Below are 10,663 nucleotides of genomic sequence, written 5' to 3' on the forward strand. Positions count from 1 at the left end.
CAGAGTGACAGAGAAGGAAATGGAAGAAAAGGAAAAGATGGCTTAGTCAGGGAAGGCCTCTTGGAGGAGATGTGCTTTCAATAAGGCTTTGAAGAGGAGGAGAGTAATTTTCTGTCAGATATGAAGAGGGAGGACATTCCAGGCCAAAGGTAGGATGTGGGATTCAGGGAAGAGAAACAAAATTGAGATACAGTGGATACATTGTGGATACAATGGACCCAGAACTGAACCTTGTGGGATACTCACAGTTAGGGGTTGGGAGGCAGAGAGGGAGCCCACAAAATAGATTGAAAATGAATTCCAGAGAGATAGGAGAACTAGGAGAGGACAGTGTCAGTGAAGCTGATGTTGGATAATATTTCCAAGAGAAGGGGGTGATCAACAATGTTGAAGGAGCTGAGAAGAAGAGGAGGATTAGGATGGAATAAAGGCCACAGAATTTGGCGAGAAGGAAATCCTTTGCGACCTTGGAGAGGGTGTTTTTTGTGGAGTGAAAGGGATGAAATCCAGATTGGAGGGGATCAAGGAGAGAATTGGAGGAGAGGAAATTGAGGCAGCGGGTGTAGACAACTAGGTCCAGGAGTTTGGAGAGGAATGGTAAGAGGGTGAAGGGGCGATAACTGGAGAGAGCCATGGGGTCAGGGGAGGGGTTTATTAGGATAGGGGAGACAAGGGCATATTTGAAAACATTGGGGAAGAAGACATTGCAGAGCGATCACTTCAAGATGGTGGTCAGGGAAGGAAGAAAGGAAGGGTCAAGTGTTTGGTTAAGTGCAAAGGGAAGGGGTGGGATGTGCAGTTGGAGGGGGGGGGATTTTGAGTAAAGGCAGGAGATATTCTCTTGAGATACTGCTGGAAATGATGGGAAAGTTGAAGAAGGGGCAAGAGATGAGAAGGAAGATTTTAGAGAGATCATATCTGATTTGATTTTCTCAATAAAATAGGTGGTCAGATCATTAGGGGCAAGAGATAGGGAAGGTATGGAGGCAGGGTACTTAGGATGGAGTTAAACATTTGGAATGACCCAAGAGGGTGATGGGCATGGGTGTCTATAAATACTACTGTTTGAGTGATTGATACCTGGCTTTGAGGATTAACAAAAAACGTTAGTGAAATATTTCACACTAACTGATATCCGTCTTATTTTAAAACATGATTTTCTAGGAAAAAGTGAGTTTGGATATAGCTTTATACAAACTGAAATGCTGTAATAACACTTTTTTTTCAGTACCTTCTATTAAGCAATCTGCATATAGTATGTACTCACATGTACATGCCTGTGTGTTGACTCACAAATATACGAGAAAGAAAACCACACAACACATTTTCTCTTTCATATGGCCTTCCAAAGAACAAAACTGTTGAGGAAAATGAAACTACATATCTTCGCTCAATACAGTCAATGCTTTTTAGTAACTGTAACTCATTTATTGAGTTTCTATTGGGTGCAGTGATCAATATTAAGTACTTGGAAAATACAGAACAAAGTAGTGATGTGTTCCCTACCCACAAGTAGCTTACACTCTAACATGGATGATATTAAAAAAAATTGAGTAGTCTAAGTACCTTGCTTGCTTGCAGTTATGCTCCCACTACAATTTGCCTCACCCAGATACATGAGGAAGAAATAAAACATTATTTTTTAGTATCATATAATTGTGAGTAGTAACAGCCATCGAAGTCAGTTGGCAAGATGAGCAGAAAAATGAGAAGGTGACAATATAGCCAATCAATCAATGAATGGCATTTACTGAGAGCTTACTGTATGTGCATAGCACTGTACTAAGCACTTGGGAGTATACAATACAATACAATACAATGGAGCTGGTAGACACATTCTCTACCAACAAGAGTTAACAGTCTAACCATGGTTGTAGGTGGGGAGGAGTATATTCACTGAGGGCCTATTTTAGGCAGTAGTGTGAAGCTTTCAATATAACCAAGAGGAAAGAATTCAGGCCTAAGAGTCACAGGACCTAAATTCTAATCCTGGTTTTACCACTTGCCTGCTGTGTGATCTTGGGCAAGTCTCAGTTTCATCTTCTATAAAAAGGGGATTCAATTCCTGTTCTCTCCCTCCTAGACTGCAAGCAACAGAACTGTTTATTTTGTATCTACACCAATGCCTAGAACACTGGTTGGAACATAGTAAGCCCTTAAATACCAGATAATTAAAAGATGCAGTCTCAAGTACCCTGTTACTTTTTTCTTCTACCCTTCTCCTCCTGTTTTTCCTATTTTAAATCTTTCTCCCTTATTACTATATTTAATTATTTTATGCCCCAGATAAATAGTACCACTCCTTTTCTAAGTGGGGCAATTCTGTGAGAAAATATGGTAATTGTATATCCACTTGAATACAAATACATACTAAGGTTTTGAGGATAGCTATGACATCTACGCATGCTATTTTATTCCATCAAACTTGGATTTTTTAAGGCTCGTTATTCACAAAAATAGATTTTTAAATAACTACTCCCTTGATTTATATGACTTTGGCCAATCACCTTTATTTTTCTAGGCTTCAAAAATATTGATTCACTGAGACACGTCAAATGTTTTTACTAATTTTTTTGTCAGCATCATTTGTCAGCATCTTTTGCCCTCTGAAAATCCTTTCCACTTCTACAATGCTATGATTTTATGTACTAACAACTGATTCCTTCAATTAAGAGCAACCAAGAAATCATATTTATTGAGTGTTTACTGTACATTGAGCACTATATTAAGAACTTGGGAGAGTACCATACAAAAGAATTGGTAAATATGTTCTCTGCCTACAAGGAGCTTACAGCATAGAAGACAAGACAGATATGTACATAAATGCTTTGGGGCTGAAATTAGAGTGAATAAATGGTACAAATCCAAGTGCAAGGGTGACACAGAAGGGGAGTAGAGGAAATGAGGACTTAGCTGGAGAAGGCCTCTTGGAGAGATGTGATTTTAATAAGGATTTGAAGGTGGGGAGAGTAATGCTGCATATATCTACCCAAGGGCTTAGAACAGTGCTTAGCACATAGTTAGCACTAAATTATTATTATTATCACTGTTATTATTATTATTCTATTTTAACTTTCTCATAACAGTGGGCAGCACCTCCACCTTTCCTGTCTCCAGATTCCACAATCTTTACTCCTTATGCCATGTCAACTCTAATATTCTGCTGTTGCTAATTCCTGTCACTTTTCAGGTCCACCTGCTCCTCTCCATCCAGACAATCCAACCAAACGTTTTCCAGACAGTTATCAAACCCCAAATAAACTACTGAATCAATATCATTGCTGGTCTTCTGGCCTTTGGCAACTCTCTCTTCTAGCCCAAACTTCACTTTGATACTTCGATCGTCTTGTTAAAACCCATCTTGTATGTCTTTCACGCTTCATAAACCTTTAACATTCTTCTATTCCTTTCTGCATCAAACAGAAATTCCAGACTATTGGCTTCGAGGTACTGTATTATCTCCCTCATTCTTATTTTTCCTCACGCTTCTCCCACTACTGCCCAGCTAACACACTCCTTCTTGTAAGCTAACCTACTCAGTATGCCTCATTCACAATTCTTCTGCCTTGATTCTCTGGCTCATGTCCTTCCAACTCTCTGAAACTCGGTCCTCCTTCAAATCCAATGGACCTCAGATCTCATCATCTTCCAAACCCTTATCAATCCATCAATCAATCAATGGCATTTATTGAGCACTTACTGTGTACAAAGCACTGTACTGTTTGGGAAACTACAATCCAACAGAGTTAGTAGACTCAATCCCTGACCAAAAGGAGCTTACACTCCGCAGATGAACACAGATATTAAATATGAATTACGTACATAAGTGGTATGGGGATGAGGGTGGGGAGAATATCAAGTGCTTAAAGCATACAGAACTAAGTGCAAAAACTTCTCAACATTGGCTTTATAGCACTTAACCACCTGGCTCACTCCTTCCTCATCTCACTGCTCTCCTACTACAACCCAGCCCACACACTTTTGTTACTCTGGTGCTAACTTTCTCACTGTACCTCAAACTCGTCTATCTCACCACTGACCTCTTGCCCACATCCTACCTCTGGCCTGGAATGCCCGCCCTCCTCATATCAGCCAGATAATTGCTCTCCCCCACTTCAAAGCCTGATTGACAGTACATCTCCTCCAGGAAGCATTCCCTGACTGAACATTCCTCTCCTCTTCTCCCACTCCTTTCTGCACTACTCATACTTGCTCCTTCATTCATCCTACCTCCCTTCCCCATAGCACATAGGTATGCATCTGTACATATCTGTAATTTATTTATTTATTTAGCTATTTATTTATTTATATTAATGTCTGTCTCCCACCTAGACTGTGAGCTCATTGTGGGTAGGGAATGTGTCTGATGTTATATTGTACTCTGCCAAGAACTTAGTACAGTACTTGAATTATTCTGGTAGCAGTTTGGATGGAGAGGAAGGGGCGGTTTTAGCAATGCTGTGAAGGTAGAACTGATAGGATTTAGTGACAGATTGAATACATGGGTGGAACAAGAGAGAGCAGTCAAGGATTCATTCATTCAATCATATTTATTGAGCACTTACTGTGTGCAGAGCACTGTACTAAGCGCTTGGAAAGTACAATTTGGCTACAGATAGAGACAATCCCTACCCAACAATAGCTCACAGTCTAGAAGGGGGAGACAGACAACAAAACAAAACAAATACAGGAATCAATGGTTATGGGCTTGTGAGACAGGAAAGATGGTCGTGCTGACAACAGTGATGGAAAAGTGAACAGGAAGATAGGGTTTGGGTGGGAAGATAAGGAGTTCTGTTTTAGCCATATTACGTTTGAGGTTACCGGAGCACATCCAAGTAGAGATGTCTTGAAGGCAGGAGGAAATACGAGACTGCAGAGAGGACTGGAGATGTAGATTTGGGTGTCATCAGCACAGAGGTGACAATTGAATTCATGTGAGGGAATGAGTTTTCCAAAGGAGTGAGTGTAGGTGGAGAAAAGAAGGGGACCCAAAACTGAACTCTGAGGGACACCCACAGTTAGGGGATGGGAGGCAGAGGAGGAGCACGCAAAAGATACTGAGAATGAGTAACCAGAGAGATGAAGAGACCCAGGAGAGGACAGTGTCAGTGAAGCCAAGGTTGGATAAAGTTTCCAGGAGAAGGGAATGGTCAACAGTATCAAAGGCAGCTGAGTGGTTGAGGAGAATTAGGATGGAGTAGAGGCCATTGGATTTGTTAAGAAGGGGGTCATTGGTGACCTTTGAGAGGGTGGTTTCTGTGAAGCGAAGGGGACAGAAGCCAGATTGAAGGGGGTCAAGGGGAGAATTGGAGGATTGGAGGAGAGGAACTTGAGGCAGCAGGTGCAGACAGCTACTGATATTGAGTGACATCATTTTCAAAAACAAAACACATATACATGATTAATGCACGCACATGCACACACACACACACACATGCACACACACACCCTTATACACATGCTTGCTCAGAAACAAATTACTCTGGTATAAATATGTTATTTTCCAAAAATTTCTTCGAGTCCCTCTCATTCATCTGCCCTTCCGAGGCAAGGTTATATCAGATGGACTATTGAGGTGCTTTCAGCTCTATGATCCTATCATCTTGATTTTTCCTTTTTATCATCTCCAGTGCATGCCATATTATAAATACCCTATGAATTGCTTTATCTGTAAAATTGTTTTCTTTCTTATTACCATAAAGTCTTTCTAATTAAAAAGAAAGATGGGGAAGACCAACTGCATTGTTGAGTTATTTGTATAATGAAGTTGTATTACTTTATAGCAATCCTTTATTCCTACTGAATATATCAACATCATTATCATTGTCATCAATCAATGGGATTCACTGAGCACCTACTGTTATCAGAATACTCTGCTAAACTAAGCACTTGGGAGAATTCAGAATAAGAAAAAGATGCTGTCCTCTAGACTGTGAAGTCACTGTGGGCAGGGAATGTGTCTGTTGGAGTATTGTACTCTTCCAAGTGCTTAATACAGTGCTTTGGACACAGTAAGCACTCAATAAATATGATTGAAAGAATGAACCCCTGTCCTCAATGAGCTTTCAGAGCTTCTTTTCCAGTGCTGCCCCTCGTCCCCCTCCCCCAAAACCCAGCCCCGTCAGCTCACTCCCATCCAACCCCTCCCCACCATTTATGCTGTCCGCACCCCACATATACCAACCATGTCTCAGCCAAGTGCAGCATATGGATTCCCAACTTCACCATGGAGAAGCTTCCCTTCATCCTTGACCTGTTCCTGACCCATTCACTCCTCCTCTCTGTCATCACTAAAACCTGGCTCTTCCCAGATGACCCTCTCTCCCCTGCCATGCTCTCTAGAGGGGGCTCATCTTCTCCCAAACCCACAGACTCACTGAGGAAGGGAAAGTAGTTGACTTTCTTCTGCCTCCCAAATGCTACTTTCACACATCCCACCACCCACAAAGCTTCCTTTCTCTTCCTTTGAAGCCCATATCATCTGCCTTTACCCCCCACTCCAGGTCCCCCTTCCAACTTTGAATGAATGAATGAATATTCCCTTCTCCTGGAAATAACGTCTAACCTCAGTTTAACGACACAGTTCTCTGTCAGTTTTCCTCTTACCTCTGTGGTAGACCCTTCTCAATCTCTTTCACCAGCTCTTCCTCTGATTCCCAACACCTAGCTGTTGCTATACTCCTCTCAGGATTGCACTTGGAGAGTTTCCAGTACTCTACCAGCCTCAGCTACTGGAGGGAAAGTTAAGCAGAGGCCTACCCATTCCATTTCTAGCTTGGGCAGTGGCTAACAGGTGGAAGGCAATCTGCTACAAGTCAAAACTCATCTGCTCTGGGCAGCAGCAGCATGCCCAGACTCAAGTTGACTGTGAGAAGGAGACAATGGTAAATCACTTCCATATTTTTACCAAGAAAACTCTGTGGATAAACTACCAGAATGATTGCAGATGGATGTGGGGCGTTCTGGGAGAGATGTGTCCGTGGAGTCACTATGGGTCAGAGATGACTCGACAGCATAAGACAATACAAGACAGCTGCTGTTACCCCTCAAGGATCAGTTCTGAGTCCCTTCTGTTCTCAGTTTACACTCACTTTCTTGTGGAGGTCATTCTTCCCCCAAGGCTTCAACTACAGATCATTAATGCAGGTGACTCACTAGGGCCTATGTCAGACCTGCAACCTCGCTTTTCCTATCTACTTAATCTATTGTACTTTAGGAGACAGCTCTGCTTATAGAAGGTGCTCAGTAAATACCATTCTTTGATTTATTGAGGTACTGTCATTTATTCATCAGTTTTATTAGCCATCCTTTGTACACACAGATGGAATCTTTCCTTCAGTAATGTCAACACTGAACCTTCAAAAACACCTTTGTTCTAGTGGGTTTTCAGACCCGATTAAGATCAAAATTCCAGATGCCCAATTCTGATGACTGTCCTCTCTCCACCAAACTTAAAAGTTTTCTCAAATTCCATTTGAATGAGGTGCAAATTTGTGAGATTTTAATGTAAATCCCTTTCCTCGACTGTATTTTACTTTTTATCTGATACTTACTCAAATGACCAAAAATAACAATTTCAATTACCCTACCCTTTACAGTTTAGTCATTCCAAGATCTATTCTTTCCAAATACTTCATTTGTTTCTGCCAAGTGTGATTATGCTTTTTATATCATTGAAACAGCTTCTTCTTCCTTCTTCTTATCGTTACTACACATAATTCATTGTCATTTAAATTCTCTCAAACAATACTCTAAGGGCAAAGTAGAGTTGCCTCAAAGACCAAGAACATGGTTCCCTTATTAGAAATAAAAATGTGTCTGAATTTCCTTAGTTTTGTAAATGAGAAAAAAAAGATTAATAGCCATGGAGCTCCATGATTTTCACCTAGGCGGGTAATAAAGTAAATGAAATCAGAATTCTTTACCCCATACTTGGAATACATAATTGTTCAGTGTCTATTGTCCAGATTGTTATTTCATGGTCAAAATTAATCAGTGAAGTCTTGAAGTTACACTGAACTCAACATAATTAGCATTACTACCTCACTATTCAAAATCTTGAACCGTGAATACATTTTTCAAACTGTAATTTGAAATATTCCTCCTGCCTTAATTTGGAAATTCACCATTTTCTATCTTGTTGATCTTCTGCTGGAAGAGTTCCTTTCCCACTAAATATCCTTTCTTTATTGTAAAGAAAATGTGCTCAGCAATTAATGTTGGATTCACCTTTTCTTTTTTGCTTACGAGGGATGTATAGAATAAGTATGGGTCAGTAGGGACATGTTAAAAATGATAGGTGGTTCAGGCAGCTGACAGGTCATATCCTTTCAACTACCATCTCAGCACTTTTGCACCTCCTCAGCACTTATGCGCTCACAGCCACCCGTAGCACTTTTGTACATATCGATTTACATACTGTACTATTCATGCACCTCCTGATTCACCTATCCTTCCATTCTCTTCTTCCCCTCTCCGAATATGACTTCGCATTTGTCCACCCCATTAGATTGTAAGCTCCATGAAGGCAGAGACTGTGTCTTCTCAATGGTGCTCTGCCAAACGCTGCAACGTTAGGCATTCAGTAGATGTTCTAGATTGAGATTAGGGTGCAGAAGAGCTATGGCTAGATTTAGTTCTGTTACTGACCTACTCTGTGTCCTAATGAAATTGCTTTAACTTGAGTTATTTGTTCTTCAGCTATGACTCGGTAATAATTACCTTCTGGAAGCTAGTACCACTGCAAATATTAGAGACACTTATTAGGCAGAGAACTGGGGCAGGGATGGTTTATTACCTGGAAGGGAGGATTTATAATCCTTTCTGAGTCTCTTGTTCCAGAAATGCAAAGGGATTGGTAATTAGAAAACTTGAATGCCATCACTATATTGTGTTTGAACTGATCAACTGTATTGCTCATTAGCATCTGTAAGGAATTTCCAAATACTCCCAAGGGGTCACAAAAAAAAATCTAGATTTAAAATATCACTTCCAGGATATTTGCAAGAATAATATCATCTATTTTGCACAAGATTGACCTTAGAACTGGAGAATTCTCAGAACAGGACCTGGCAGTGAAAAAGAGGAAATGACCAAATATACCTTACCCCTCTGATTATTAAAAATAAAAACACCCAAACCCCCACTTCAGGCTAGTAGTCATGGCAGACAGCAAACCTCAAGGAGACTTGAGAAATGCTGGGAAATCAGATTGGGTAGGGAACAATGAGTTACCCAAATTGCCAAACTTTGCGATTTCTCCCAGACTTTTCTTAGGAAGTCTGGCTGGTTAGCCAGTAAGGTTGCAAAGTGTTGAATTATAAAATGCTTTCAAAACAGGCCTGGCAGAAGAATTTCAGAAGAGAAGCAGAAGTATAAACCATAATGTCTATAGTGTAAAGGGGCTGATTTCGCCAGCACTTCCCAGAAGCTGTTGGGACATTCTGGTAGCAGGCTGGCTTCTCAGCTAATAGTGGGAAAGTTCCATCCCCCTGGAGTGGGGTGGAATTCTCCTCATGGAGGATTGGAGAAGCAGTTATTTGAGCTGCCTGTATTTTGACACGAAGAGTTGTAGGCTCCCCTGAGACTCAACAAAGGAGAAATTCCAGGTATATCACTGCCTCAGGTACAGTCAGGCTCAAAAGAAGCTAGGGTGAGCTGTAATCTATATAATTTTCCGGACGCTTTCACCGCATTAAGCTTTAAGATGGCCACGCATCTAAATAACTAGTGATTGGGTTCTAGTAATGAGAGAATCAAGCATGGCATTTGTATCTTTAAACCTCAGTGGCTTTAAATATCATGCTGCAAATATCAGCCTTTTATTTTTTGTTGGTAATTTTTTGGGACTCCCTTTCAGCCATGATTATTGGGCCCTACATGGAGCTCTTAACTGGATGCTGGCTGAAATTTCTCATCCCATATCTTCCTTGGATCATTTTGAACAAAGAGTGGTCATTGGTCCTAGTTTAATGCCATACAGCTCTATGGCCCCAGTCTCAATATCATGAAACGAAAGCTTCTGAGTCCAACACAACCCTGCAATGCTGAAAGAGCAAATTGCAAGAAAACATTAAGAAGCAGGATTTTTGCCACAGGGTTCTATTCTGGGGTTATCACGCTGCCGGCTGCTACAGCTGCTGTTGAGCGCACTCTTCGTATTTAAGAAAATTGCATTAACTCTATCCATGTTTTTGATTTGTGGCTTTCTCACATTGCGAGGAGTAAATAATACATGATTGTAAAGCACTTGTAAATATGAAATGCCACATAAATGCTTAATAATACTCAGCTTGGGCCTGAAAGTGAAGGGGTTTGAATAGAAAGCATTGCATACATCCACTGTTGTCTGTGGTTGGAACAATCTTATATACTATCTCCACTGCAGCTCATCAATCACATTTAATTTTTATCCATTCACCAATCCAGTTCTCTGCCTTTGTTCCCTTTTTCCTTGGGCTTTTGCCATTTCTAATTTCTAATATAACTAACATGGCATTATCTTCTCTCTCCGTGTTATTTCCTTGATATTTGCAGCATCCTTAACTGGTGTCTTAGCCTCTTATATTCCTTCACTCTCAATCTCAAGTCAACATCTCTGACCTCATTTGGGGAACTGTTCTGCATACATTCCCTTGGGTAGAACTATGTCTTTCCACTC

General features: G+C 40.8%; 1 non-coding gene across 1 annotated transcript; it reads left to right on the plus strand.

Annotated features, from left to right (window-relative positions):
* Positions 1–6,681: 6,681 nt before the first annotated feature.
* Positions 6,682–6,819, plus strand: LOC119927698. Its single transcript, XR_005450676.1, has one exon. It is a non-coding gene; the product is annotated as a small nucleolar RNA SNORA7 (small nucleolar RNA).
* Positions 6,820–10,663: the final 3,844 nt, after the last annotated feature.

Source organism: Tachyglossus aculeatus, chromosome 4 (genome assembly GCF_015852505.1).
Source record: "Tachyglossus aculeatus isolate mTacAcu1 chromosome 4, mTacAcu1.pri, whole genome shotgun sequence".
Lineage (NCBI taxonomy): Eukaryota > Metazoa > Chordata > Mammalia > Monotremata > Tachyglossidae > Tachyglossus > Tachyglossus aculeatus.